This window comes from Neovison vison, chromosome 7, assembly GCF_020171115.1.
Source record: "Neovison vison isolate M4711 chromosome 7, ASM_NN_V1, whole genome shotgun sequence".
NCBI lineage: Eukaryota > Metazoa > Chordata > Mammalia > Carnivora > Mustelidae > Neogale > Neogale vison.
In genome coordinates, this window is record NC_058097.1 from 64,102,002 (window position 1) to 64,114,985 (window position 12,984).

Here is a 12,984-nt window from a genome sequence, read left to right on the forward strand (position 1 = left end):
AAAATCCAGAGACAAAAGCCTGAGCAAGCGCCTCACTCTCGCCCGTTGTTCATATCCCAAAGAGTTCTCACGGTCTGTAGATTCGGCCTGCCATACCTACAACCCGAAACCTAACCCGAGTTTCAGTTCTCAGACAACTGTCCCCACAGCCCTGGCCCACACACCCTATAGGCTCAGGCCCCTGGAGCCAAACATGAGGCCTGTACATGCCCTCTCCAAGGGAATTCTGCCCATTCCATCGGCCTCAACCCTAAGAGTAGGACAAACCTCAATTCCCCAAGGATATCCCAGTAGTGGTGGCTGCCCAGGACAAACAGGGACATTCTGAGTCCATCTGAGCACCTGCCTGCACTCAGACCCGTAGACAGATGTCCCCAGAGGTAAATTTGAACGAACTGGCCCCTAGGACCAAATCGGATCCATTGCTTTTGTTTGCAGGCATCTCTCCTCAGAGGCCTGGGTTCCAATACCAGCATAGGGCTATTTCTTGAGGCACCCATCAGAACAAGTCTCGTTTCCACATGGGAAACTTGTGCATTGGAGCTGTGTCAAAGCCTCTGGTTAGGAGAACCCTTCATGGCCTCGGTTCCTCCGCCTCATTCCAAGATGTCCATGGACAGAAACACACATTAGGACCGATCTGCAGAGAGTCCATTTCAACTCACCCTCTCGGTTGTTCCCCCAGATACAGGAGATGTAAACTGTCTTGTAGCTAGTAGACCATTGGAATTACAGGTGGGCTGCCCTTCCATCCATCCTTAGAACCCTCCTCAGAATCATTCCGCATGGGAATTCCTGGAGCCAACCCACAGGTCTCAATGGTCCCGCAGAAGAACCGTTGCGGTTTGGAGCATCTCACAACTCCCATTATAGGAAAAGCTCCATGGCCTCGTGATTTCTTCCCCCGCCATCATGAAGGGTCCACCAGGGACAGAAACTCCAACCTGAGCGATTGTCTGATCCTTGCCCTGACTTCAGATGCACGAGATCTCGATTCTGTTCTCCAGAGTGTGCCTGCCGTGCCCTCACCCAGAAAACTAAGCCTAGCTTGTGCTCTCAGATTTCCGTCCTCACACTCCTGGCCCACAAGCCCTCCAGATTGGCAATTCCAGAACTACAATGCAGCACCCTGTCTGCCCCCCAGTAGAAAAATATTGCCTTCTGGGGCTACCCAGAAACCCCAAATGAGGATCAACCAGCACGCCACTTGACTCTGCCCCAATTATACAGGCTGCCCTGGGCACTATTGCCCTTTCTGACACAGACTGAGCCTAAACCTCCCGACAAACAGCCAGCCAGCTGGTGGCACACTGAGCACATTGGACGCACCATGGCCTTCGGTCATCATCTCTTCCCAACCTCGATTTTCAGGCTTCAGAACCTAGATCTCATCCCCAGTCACTGCTCAGGGGTGAATGAGATGCAGAAATCATAACTAGTACTTCCCCACGGCAAGAATACATTCGGTTGCAATTTTGTCCAACGTTCAGTGGAAGTGAAAGCAGTGTGCACCATGAGTCCCTGCCCATGCTTGCACACCACGAGGGCAGAAACACACATTGTGACCCTCAACGTGAATTCTCTCCTCAATGAAGGCCTCTCTGTGGTTGGTCCATTAGAAGGCATATTGGGCTTGCCATGCCCCTAGGTTCCAATTTTTAAACAGATTTCTGGTTGTCCAGTCGCCCTTCCCCAGGGCTTTGCTCTGGAATCCCTCTTCTGGTGGACACCTGAGGTAACAAAACTGAAAGGACTCCTCCCATCCCACAGATTGACCCAAAACAACTGGGATTGAGCCAAATCCTCAGAGAGGAAGACTCGTCCAAGGTCCGTGAGGCCTTCCCCACATTCCACGGCCATCGTTGACACTAAATCCAGAGATAAAAGCCAGAGAAAGTGCCTCACATTCGCCGTTTCTTCATATCCCAAAGAGTTCTCCTCACGGTCTGTAGATCGGGGTGCCATACCTACGTCCCCAATCCTAAGATGATTTTGTGTTTTCGGACATCTGTCCCCACAGTCCTGGCCCACACGCCCTCCAGGCTGGGGCCCCTTGAGCCACACATCAGGTCTGTGCCTACCCACTTCACGGGAATTCTGCCCATTCCATTGTCCACAATCGTACAAATTAGGAGAAACCTCCAAAGTCCCCGCGGCCTGCTCAATAGTGTAGGCCGCATGGACAAAGAGGGGAGGTCTGATACCAGCTGAGTAACTACCTCCCGTCATACCATAGACAGATGTCGGCAGAGAAGAAGATTGAATAGGACATGCACCAAGACCCTAATCGGATCCATTGTTCTGGTTTCCAGTTATCTCTCCTCAAAGGCATGGTTTCCATTACCAGCATATGGGGGTTTCCTGAGGCACCAGTTAGAACAAATCTTGTCTCCACATGGGAATCTTGCTCTTTGGAGCTGTCTCAAAATCTCAAGTTAGGAGACTCTTTCAGGTCCCCGGTGCCTCCACTCCATTCCAAGTTCTCCATGGACACAAACCCACATTAAGATCCATCTGCGGGAGGGTCCATTACAACTCAGCCCTCTTGGTTGTTCCCCCAGAGCCAGCAGATGGAACCTGTCTTGTCGCTAGGAGACAACTGGAATGCAAGTCGGACTGCCCAGGTCCGCCTTAGAACTCTTAGAATCCATCCTTAAAACCATGCTGTGGCGTCATTCCATATGGGGCGTCCTGGAGCCATCCAACAGGTCTCAAATGTCCTACATAAGGAATCCTTGCATTTTGGCGTATCTCACAACTCCCAACGTGGGAAAACGTCGATGTCTTTGAGATGCCCGCCCCCCTTCATAAAGGGGAAATCATGGACAGGAACTCCAAACTGAGCCAACGTCTGATGCTCGCCCTGACTTCAGTTGCACAAGATCTCAATTCAGCTCTGCAGAGTGTGCCTGGCGTGCACTCGCCCTGAAACCTAAGTTTAACTTGTGTTCTCAGACTTCCATCCTCACACTCCTGGCCCCCAAACCCTCAAGTTTGGCAATTCCAGACCCACAATGAATCACTCTGTCTGTCCTCCAGAAGAAAAATGTTGCCCAGTGGAGCTTCCCAAACACCCCTAATGAGGATAGACGTACATGGCACTCTACTGTACCCAGATTATATATTCTACCTGGGCACTAATACACTGTCTGACACAGCCTTTGCCCAGAACTCCTGACCAACACCCATCCAGCTGACCGCACTCTGGGTACATCAGACCCGCCATGGCCTTTACTTCTCATCTCTTCCCAACCTAGCTTTTCAGGCTTCAAAACTTAGACCTTACCTCCAAAGCCTCTCAAGGGGTGAAGGTGATGCAGAAATCAGTACTGCTCCTTCCTTATGGCAAGAAACCTTGTGGTTGGCATGTTGTCCAGCGTTCAGTGTAGGAGATACCTGCGTCCACCTTGAGGCCCCGCCCATGCTTGAGTGTTGCGAGGGCATAAACACGCATTGTGACCCTAGCGTGAGTTCTGTCCTCTAGCAAATCCTCTCAGTGGCTGGACCATTAGATGTCATAATGGGTTCACCATGATTCTAGGAACCAAATTTAACCAGATTTCTGTTTGTCCAGTCGCCCTTCCCCAGGGCTCTGTTCTACAATCCCTCTCTTGGTGGGACACCTGAGTTTAAAAAAAAAAAAAAAAAAAAAAAAAAAAAACGGACTCCTCCCATCGCACAGAATGACCCCAGTCTCTCTTGGGATCTGTTCCAATCCCCAGAGAGGAAGACTCATCCATTGCCCCTGAGGTCCCCTGGACATTCCAAGCCATAGGTGACACAAAATCCAGAGACAAGAGCCTGGGCAAGCGCCTCACTCTTGCCATTTCTTCATATCCCAAAGAGTTCTCACGGTCTGTAGATTCGGCCTGCCGTACCTACAACCCGAAACCTAACCCGAGTTTCAGTTCTCAGACAACTGTCCCCACAGCCCTGGCCCACACACCCTACAGGCTCAGGCCCATGGAGCCAAACATGAGGCCTGTACCTGCCCTCTCCAAGTGAATTCTGACCATTCCATTGGCCACAACCCTGAAGTAGGACAAACCTCCAAGTTCCCAAAGGCCATCCCAGTAATGGTGGCTGCTCAGGACAAACAGGGGCTGTTGAGCCCATCTGAGCACCTGCCTGCACTCAGACCCGTAGACAGATGTCCCCAGAGGTAAATTGGAACGAACAGGCCCCTAGGCCCAAATCGGATCCATTGCTTTGGTTTGCAGACATCTCTCCTTAGAGGCGTGCGTTCCAATACCAGCATATGGCTATTTCTGGAGGCACCCATCAGAACAAATCTCGTCTCCACATGGGAAACTTGTTCATAGGAGCTGTGTCAAAGACTCTGGTTAGGGAACCCTTCAGGGCCTCGGTTCCACCGCCTCATTCCAAGGTGTCCATGGACACAAACACACATTAGGACCCATCCGCAGGGGAGTACATTTCAACTCACGCACTCGGTTGCTCCCCCAGATCCAGGAGATCTGAACTGTTTTGTAGCTAGGAGACCACTGGAAAGGCAGGCGTGCTGCCCCGCCATCCATCCTTAGAACCCTCCTCAGAATCATTCCGCATGGGAATTCCTGGAGCCAACCCACCGGTCTCAATGGTCCCGCAGAAGAATCGTTGTGGTTTGGAGCATCTCACAACTTCCATTGTAGGAAAAATTCCATGGCCTCATGATTCCTTCCCCTCCATCATGAATGGTCCATCAGGGACAGAAACTCCAACCTGAGCGATTGGCTGATCCTTACCTGACTTCAGAAGCACGAGATCTCGATTCTGCTCTCCAGAGTGTGCCTGCCGTGCCCTCACCCAGAAACCTAAGCCTACCTTGTGTTCTCAGATTTCCGTCCTCACACTCCTGGCCCACAAACCCTCCATGTTGGCAAATTCAGAACTACAATGCAGCACCCTGCCTGCCCTCCAGAAGAAAAACATTGCCCTCTGGGGCTACCCAGAAACCCCAAATGAGGATCAACCAGCAAGCCACTTGACTGTACCCCAATTATACAGGCTGCCCTGGACACTAATGCCCCTTCTGACACAGACTGAGCCTAGACCTCCCGACCCACCGGCAGCCAGCTCTTGGCACACTGAGCACATTGGATGCACCAGGGCCTTAGGTCATCATCTCTTCCCAACCTCGATTTTCAGGCTTCAGAACCTAGATCTCATCTCCAGTCAATGCTCATGGGTGAATGAGATGCAGAAATCAGAACTACTACTTCCCCATGGCAAGAATACATGTGGTTGCCATGGGGTCCAACGTTCAGTGTAGGAGAAAGCAGTGTGCACCATGAGTCCCTGCCCATGCTTGCACACCACGAGGGCATAAACACACATTGTGACCCTCAATGTGAATTCTCTCCTCAAGGAAGGCCTCCCAGTGTCTGGACTGTTAGAAGGCATATTGGGCTTGCCAAGCCCCTAGGTTCCAATTTTTAACCAGATTTCTGCTTGTCCAGTGGCCCTTCCCCAGGGATCAGCTCTGGAATCCCTCTTCTGTTGGACACCTGAGGTAACAAAACTGAAAGGACTCCTCCCATCCCACAGATTGACCCAAAACAAGTGGGATCGCGCCAAATCCTCAGAGATGAAGACTCGCACATGGCCTGTGAGGCCTCCCCAACATTCCATGGCCATCGTTGACACTAAATCCAGAGACAAAAGCCTGAAAAACTGCCTCACACTCTCCGTTTCTTCATATCCCAAAGAGTTCTCCTCACGGTCTGTAGATAGGGCCTGCCATACCTACGTCCCCAATCCTAAGTTGAGTTTGTGTTTTCGGACATCTGCCCCCACAGTCCTGGCCCACACACCCTCCAGGCTGGGGTCCCTGAAGCCACACGTCAGGTCTGTGCCTACCCAGTCCACCGGAATTCTGCCCATTCCATGGTCCACAGTCGTACAAATTAGGAGAAACCTCCAACGTCCCCACGGCCATCTCAATAGTGTAGGCCGTTCGGACAAAGAGGGGAGGTCTGACACCAGCTGAGTAACTACCTCCAGTCATACCATAGATGGATGTTGCAAGAGAAGAAGTTTGAACACTACAGGCACCGAGGCCCTAATCTTTTCCATTGCTCTAGTTTCCAGGTATCTCTCCTCAAAGGCATGGTTTCCAATACCAGCATATTGGGGTTTAATGAGGCACCACTTAGAACAAATCTTGTCTCCACATGAGAATCTTGCTCTTTGGAGCTGTCTCAAAATCTATGGTTAGGAGACACTTTCAGGTCCCCGGTGCCACTGCTCCATTCCAAGTTCTCCATGGAACAAACCCATATTAATACCCATCTGCGGGAGAGTCCTTTTCAAATCAATCCCCTTGGTTTTTACCCCAGAGCCAGCAGATCAAACCTGTCTTGTCGCTAGGAGACAACTGGAATGCAAGGCGGACTGCCCAGGCCCGCCTTTGAACACTTAGAATCCTGCTGTGGCGTCATTCCATATGGGGCATCCTGGAGCCATCATGAAGGGGAAATAAGGGACAGGAACTCCAAACTGAGCCAACGTCTGATGCTCGCCCTGACTTCAGATGCACAAGATCTCAATTCAGCTCTGCAGAGCATGCCTGCCTTGCCCTCGCCCTGAAACCTAAGTTTAGCTTGTGTTCTCTGACGTCCATCCTCACACTCCTGGCCCCCAAACCCTCAAGTTTGGCATTTCCAGACCACAATGAAGCACTCTGCCTGCCCTCCAGAAGAGAAATGTTGCCCAGTGGAACTTCCCAGACACCCCTAAATAGGATAGACCTACACGGCACTCTACTGTACCCAGATTATATATTCCAACCTGGGCACTAATACACTGTCTGACACAGGCTGTGCCCAGACCTCCTGACCAACACCCATCCAGCCGACCGCACACTGGGTACATCGGACCCGCCATTGCTTTGCTTGTCATCTCTTCCCAACCTAGCTTTTCAGGCTTCAAAACTTAGAACTTACCTCCAAAGCCTGTCAAGGGGTGAAGGTGATGCAGAAATCAGAACTGCTCCTTCCTTATGGCAAGAAACCTTGTGGTTGGCATGTTGTCCAGCGTTCAGTGTAGGAGAAACCTGCGTCCACCATGAGGCCCCGCCCATGCTTGAGTGCTGCGAGGGCATAAACATGCATTGTGACCCTAGCGTGACTCCTGTCCCCTAGTAAGTCCTCTCAGTGGCTGGACCATTAGACGTCATAATGGGTTCTCCTTGGACCTGGTCCCCAAATTTAACCAGATTACTGGTTGTCCAGTCGCCCTTCCGCAGGGCTCTGTTCTGCAATCCCTCTTTTGGTGGGACACCTGAGGTAAAAAAAAAAAAAAAAAAAAAAAAAAAAAAAAAACAGAATCCTCCCATCCCACAGAATGAACCTAGTCTTATGGATCGGGTCCAATCCCCAGAAAGGAAGAATCATCCATTGCCCATGAGGTCCCCTCGACATTCCACAGCCATCGGTGACACAAAATCCAGAGACAAAAGCCTGAGCAAGCGCCTCACTCTCGCCCTTTGTTCATATCCCAAAGAATTCTCACGGTCTGTAGATTCGGCCTGTCATACCTACAACCTGAAACCTATCCGGAGTTTGTGTTCTCAGACAACTGTCTCCACAGCCCTGTCCCACACACCCTACAGGCTGAGGCCCCTGGAGCCCAACATGAGGCCTGTACCTGCCCTCTCCAAGGGAATTCTGCCCATTCCATCGGCCACAACCCTAAAAGTAGGACAAGCCTCCAAATTCCCCAAGTCCATCCCAGTATTGGTGGCTGCCCAGGACAAACAGGGGCCGTCAGAGCCCATCTCAGCACCTGCCTGCACCCAGACCCGTAGACAGATGTCCCCAGAGGTAAACTGGAACGAACTGGCCCCTAGGCCCTAATCGATCCATTGCTTTGTTTTGCAGGCATCTCTCCTAAGAGGCCTGGGTTCCAATACCAGCATAGGGCTATTTCTTGAGGCACCCAACAGAACAAATATCGTCTCCACATGGGAAACGTGTGCATTGGAGATGTGTCAAAGCCTCTGCTTTCAAGAACATTTCAGGGCCTCGGTTCCACCGCCTCATTCCGAGGTGTCCATGGACACAAACACACATTAGGTACAACCGCAGGAGAAGCCATTTCAACTCACCCCCTCGGTTGCTCCCTCAGATCCAGGAGATCTAAACTGTCTTGTAGTTAGGAGACCATTGGAATTACAGGTGGGCTGCCCTTCCATCCATCCTTAGAACCCTCCTCAGAATCATTCCGCATGGGAATTCCTGGAGCCAACCCACAGGTCTCAATGGTCCTGCAGAAGAATCGTTGCGGTTTGGAGCATCTCACAACTCCCACTGTAGGAATACCTCCATGGCCTCTTGATTCCTCCCCCCCCCGCGCCATCATGAAGGGTCCATCAGGGACTGAAACTCTAACCTGAGCGATTGTCTGATCCTTGCACTGACTTCGGATGCACGAGATCTCGATTCTGCTCTCCAGAGTGTGCCTGCTGTGCCCTCACCCAGAAACCTAAGCCTACCTTTGTTCTCAGATTTCCATCCTCACACTCCTGGCCCACAAGCCCTCCAGGTTGGCAAATCCAGAACTACAATGCACCACCCTGCCTGCCCTCCAGAAGAAAAACATTGTCCTCTGGGGCTACCCAGGAACCCCAAATGAGGATCAAACACCACTTGACTGTACCCCAATTATACAGGCTGCCCGGGGCACTAATGCCCTTTCTGACACAGACTGAGCCTAGACCTCCCGACCCACCGCCAGCCAGCTGGGGGCACACTGAGCACATTGGACGAACCATGGCCTTGGTCATCATCTCTTTCCATTCTCTTCAGACTTCAGAACCTAGATCTCATCTCCAGTCACTGCTCAGGGGTGAATGAGATGCAGAAATCAGAACTACTACTTCCCCATTGCAAGAATACATGTGGTTGCTATGTGGCCCAACGTTCAGTGTAGGAGAAAGCAGTGTGCACCATGAGTCCCTGCCCATGCTTGCACAACACGAAGGCATAAACACACATTGCGACCCTCAACATGAATGCTGTCCTCAAGAAAGGCCTCTCATTGGCTGGACCATTACAAGGCATATTGGGCTTGCCATGCCCATAGGTTCCAATTTTTAACCAGATTTCTGGATGTCCAGTCACTCTTCCCCAGGGCTCTGCTCTGGAATCCCTCTTCTGGTGGACACCTGAGGTAACAAAACTGAATGGACTCCTCCCATCCCACAGATTGACCCAAAACCACTGGGATCGTGCCAAATCCTCAGAGAGGAAGACTCGTCCATGGCCCTTGAGGCCTGTCCAACATTCCATGGCCATCTTTGACACTACATCCAGAGACAAAACCTGAGCAAGTCCCTCACAGTCGCCATTTCTTCATATCCAAAGAGTTCTCCTCACGGTCTGTAGATCAGGCCTGCCATACCTATGTCCCCAATCCTAAGCTGAGTTTGTGATTTCGGACATCTGTCCGCAGAGTCCTGGCCCACATACCCTCCAGGCTGGGGCCCCTGGAGACACACATCACGTCTGTGCCTAACCACTCCACGGGAATTCTGCCCATTCCACTGTCCACAATCGTACAAATTAGGAGAAACCTCCAAAGTCCCCGTGGCCATCTCAATAGTGTAGGCCACCCGGAAAAAGAAGGGAGGTCTGACACCAGCTGAGTAACTACCTCCAGTCATACCATAGACAGATGTCGCCAGAGAAGAAGAGTGAACAGGACAGGCACCGAGGCCCTAATCGTATCCATTGCTCTGGTTTTCAGGTATCTCTCCTCAAAGGCCTGATTTCCAATACCAGCATATGGGGGTTTCCTGAGGCACCAATTAGAACAAATCATGTCTCCACATGGGAATCTTGCTCTTTGGATCTGTCTCAAAATCTCCGGTTAGGAGACTCTTTCAGGTCCCTGGTGCCCCCACCCCATTCCAAGTTCTCCATGGACACAAACCCATATTAATACCCATCTGCGGGAGAGTCCATTTCAACAAGCCCCCTTGATTGTTCCCCCAGAGCCAGCAGATAGAACCTGTCTTGTCGCTAGGAGGCAACTGGAATGCTAGGCGGACTGCCCAGGCCCACCTTATAACCCTTAGCATCCATCCTTAGAACCCTGCTGTTGTGTCATTCCATATGGGGCATCCTGGAGCCTTCCAACAGGTCTCAAATATGCTGCATAAGGAATCCTTGCATTTTGGCGTATCTCACAACTCCCAGCGTGGGAAAACGTCGATGGCTTTGTGACGACCGTCCCCCTTCATGAAGGGGAAATCATGGACAGGGACTCCAAACTGAGCCAACGTCTGAACCTCTCCCTGACTTCAGATGCACAAGATCTCAATTCAGCTCTGCAGAGTGTGCCTGCCTTGCCCTCGCCCTGAAACCTAAGTTTAGCTTGTGTTCTCAGACTTCCATCCTCACACTCCTGGCCCCCAAACCCTCTAGTTTGGCAATTCCAGACCCAAAATCAAGGACTCTGCCTGCCCTCCAGAAGAAAAATGTTGCCCATTGGAGCTTCCCAGACACTGCTAATGAGGATAGACCTACACGGCACTCTACTGTACCCAGATTATATATTCTTACCTGGGCACTAATACACTGTCTGGCACAGCCTGTGGCCAGAACTCCTGACCAACACCCATCCAGCTGACCGCACACTGGTACATCGGACCCGCCATGGCCTTTGCTTGTCATCTCTTCCCAACCTAGCTTCTCAGGCTTCAAAACTTAGAACTTACCTCCAAAGCCTGTCAAGGGATGAAGGTAATGCAGAATTCAGAACTGCTCCCTCCTTATGGCAAGAAACCGTGTGGTTGGCATGTTGTCCAGCGTTCAGTGTAGGAGAAACCTGCGTCCACCATGAGGCCCCGCCCATGCTTGAGTGCTGCGAGGGCATAAACACGCATTGTGACCCTAGCGTGACTCCTGTCCCCTAGTAAGTCCTCTCAGTGGCTGGACCATTAGACGTCATAATGGGTTCTCCTTGGACCTGGTCCCCAAATTTAACCAGATTACTGGTTGTCCAGTCGCCCTTCCGCAGGGCTCTGTTCTGCAATCCCTCTTTTGGTGGGACACCTGAGGTAAAAAAAAAAACAAAACAGAACCCTCCCATCCCACAGAATGAACCTAGTCTCTTGGGATCGGGTCCAATCCCCAGAGAGGAAGAATCATCCATTGCCCATGAGGTCCCCTCGACATTCCACAGCCATCGGTGACACAAAATCCAGAGACAAAAGCCTGAGCAAGCGCCTCACTCTCGCCCTTTGTTCATATCCCAAAGAGTTCTCACAGTCTGTAGATTCAGCCTGCCATACCTACAACCCGAAACCTAACCCGAGTTTGTGTTCTCTGACAACTGTCCCCACAGCCCTGTCCCACACACCCTACAGGCTCAGGCCCCTGGAGCCAAACTTTAGGCCTGTACCTGCCCTCTCCAAGGGAATTCTGCCCATTCCATCGGCCACAACCCTAAAAGTCGGACAAACCTCCAAATTCCCCAAGGCCATCCCAGTAGCGGTGGCTGCCCAGGACAAACAGGGGCAGTCTTAGATCATCTGTCTATCAGACCCATAGACAGATATCCACAAAAGTAAATTGGAACGAACTGGCCCCTAGGATCTAATCGGATCCATTTCTTTGGTTTGCAGGCATCTCTCCTCAGAGGCCTGGGTTCCAATACCAGCATATGGCAATTTCTTTTTTTTTCCAATTTATTTATTCTCAGAAAAAAATTATTATTTTTTCACCACACCCAGTGCTCCATGCACGCCGTGCCCTGTATAATACCCACCACCTGTACCCCAAACTCCCACCCCCCCGCCACTTCAAACCCCTCAGACTGTTTTTCAGAATCCATAGTCTCTCATGGTTCACCTCCCCTTAAAATTTACCCAAATTCCCTACTCCTCTCTAACACCCCTTGTCCTCCATGCTATTTGTTATGCTCCACAATTAAGTGAAACCATATGATAATTGACTCTCTCTGCTTGAATTATTTCACTCAGCATAATCTCTTCCAGTCCCGTCCATGTTGCTACAATAGTTGGGTATTCATCCTTTCTGATGGAGGCATAATACTCCGTAGTGTACATGGACCACATCTTCCTTATCCATTCATCCGTTGAAGGGCATCTTGGTTCTTTCCATAGTTTGGCGACTGTGGCCATTGCTGCTATAAACATTGCGGTACAGATGGCCCTTCTTTTCACGATGTCTGTGTCTCCTGGCTAAATACCCAGGAGTGCAATTGCAGGGTCATAGGGAAGCTCTATTTTTAATTTCTTGAGGAATCTCCACACTGTTCACCAAAGAGGCTGCACCAACTTGCATTCCCACCAACAGTGTAAGAGGGTTCACCTTTCTCCACATCCTCTCCAACACATGTTGTTTCCTGTTTTGTTAATTTTGGCCTTTCTAACTGGTGTAAGGTGATATCTCAATGTGGTTTTAATTTGAATTTCCCTGAGGGCTAATGATGATGAGCATTTTTTCATGTGTCTGATAGCCATTTGTATTTCTTGATTGGAGAAGTATCTGTTCATATCTTCTGCCCATTTTTTGATGTGTTTGTCTGTTTCGTGTGGGTTGAGTTTGAGGAGTTCATTAGAGATCCTGGATATCAACCTTTTGTCTGTACTGTCATTTGCAAATATCTTCTCCCATTCCGTGGGTTGCCTCTTTGTTTTTTTTTTTTTTTTTGACTGTTTCCTTTGCTGTGCAGAAGCTTTTGATTTTGTTGAAGTCCAGAAGTTTATTTTCGCTTTTGTTTCCTTTGTCTTTGGAGACGTATCTTGAAAGAAGTTGCTGCGGCTGACATCAAAGAGATTACTGCCTATGTTCTCCTCTAAGATTCTGATGGATTCCTGTCTCACGTTGAGGTCTTTTATCCATTTTCAGTTGATCTTTGTGTACAGTGTAAGAGAATGTTCGAGTTTCATTCTTCTACGTATAGCTGTCCAGTTTTCCCAGCACCATTTATTGAAGAGACTGTCTTTTTTAC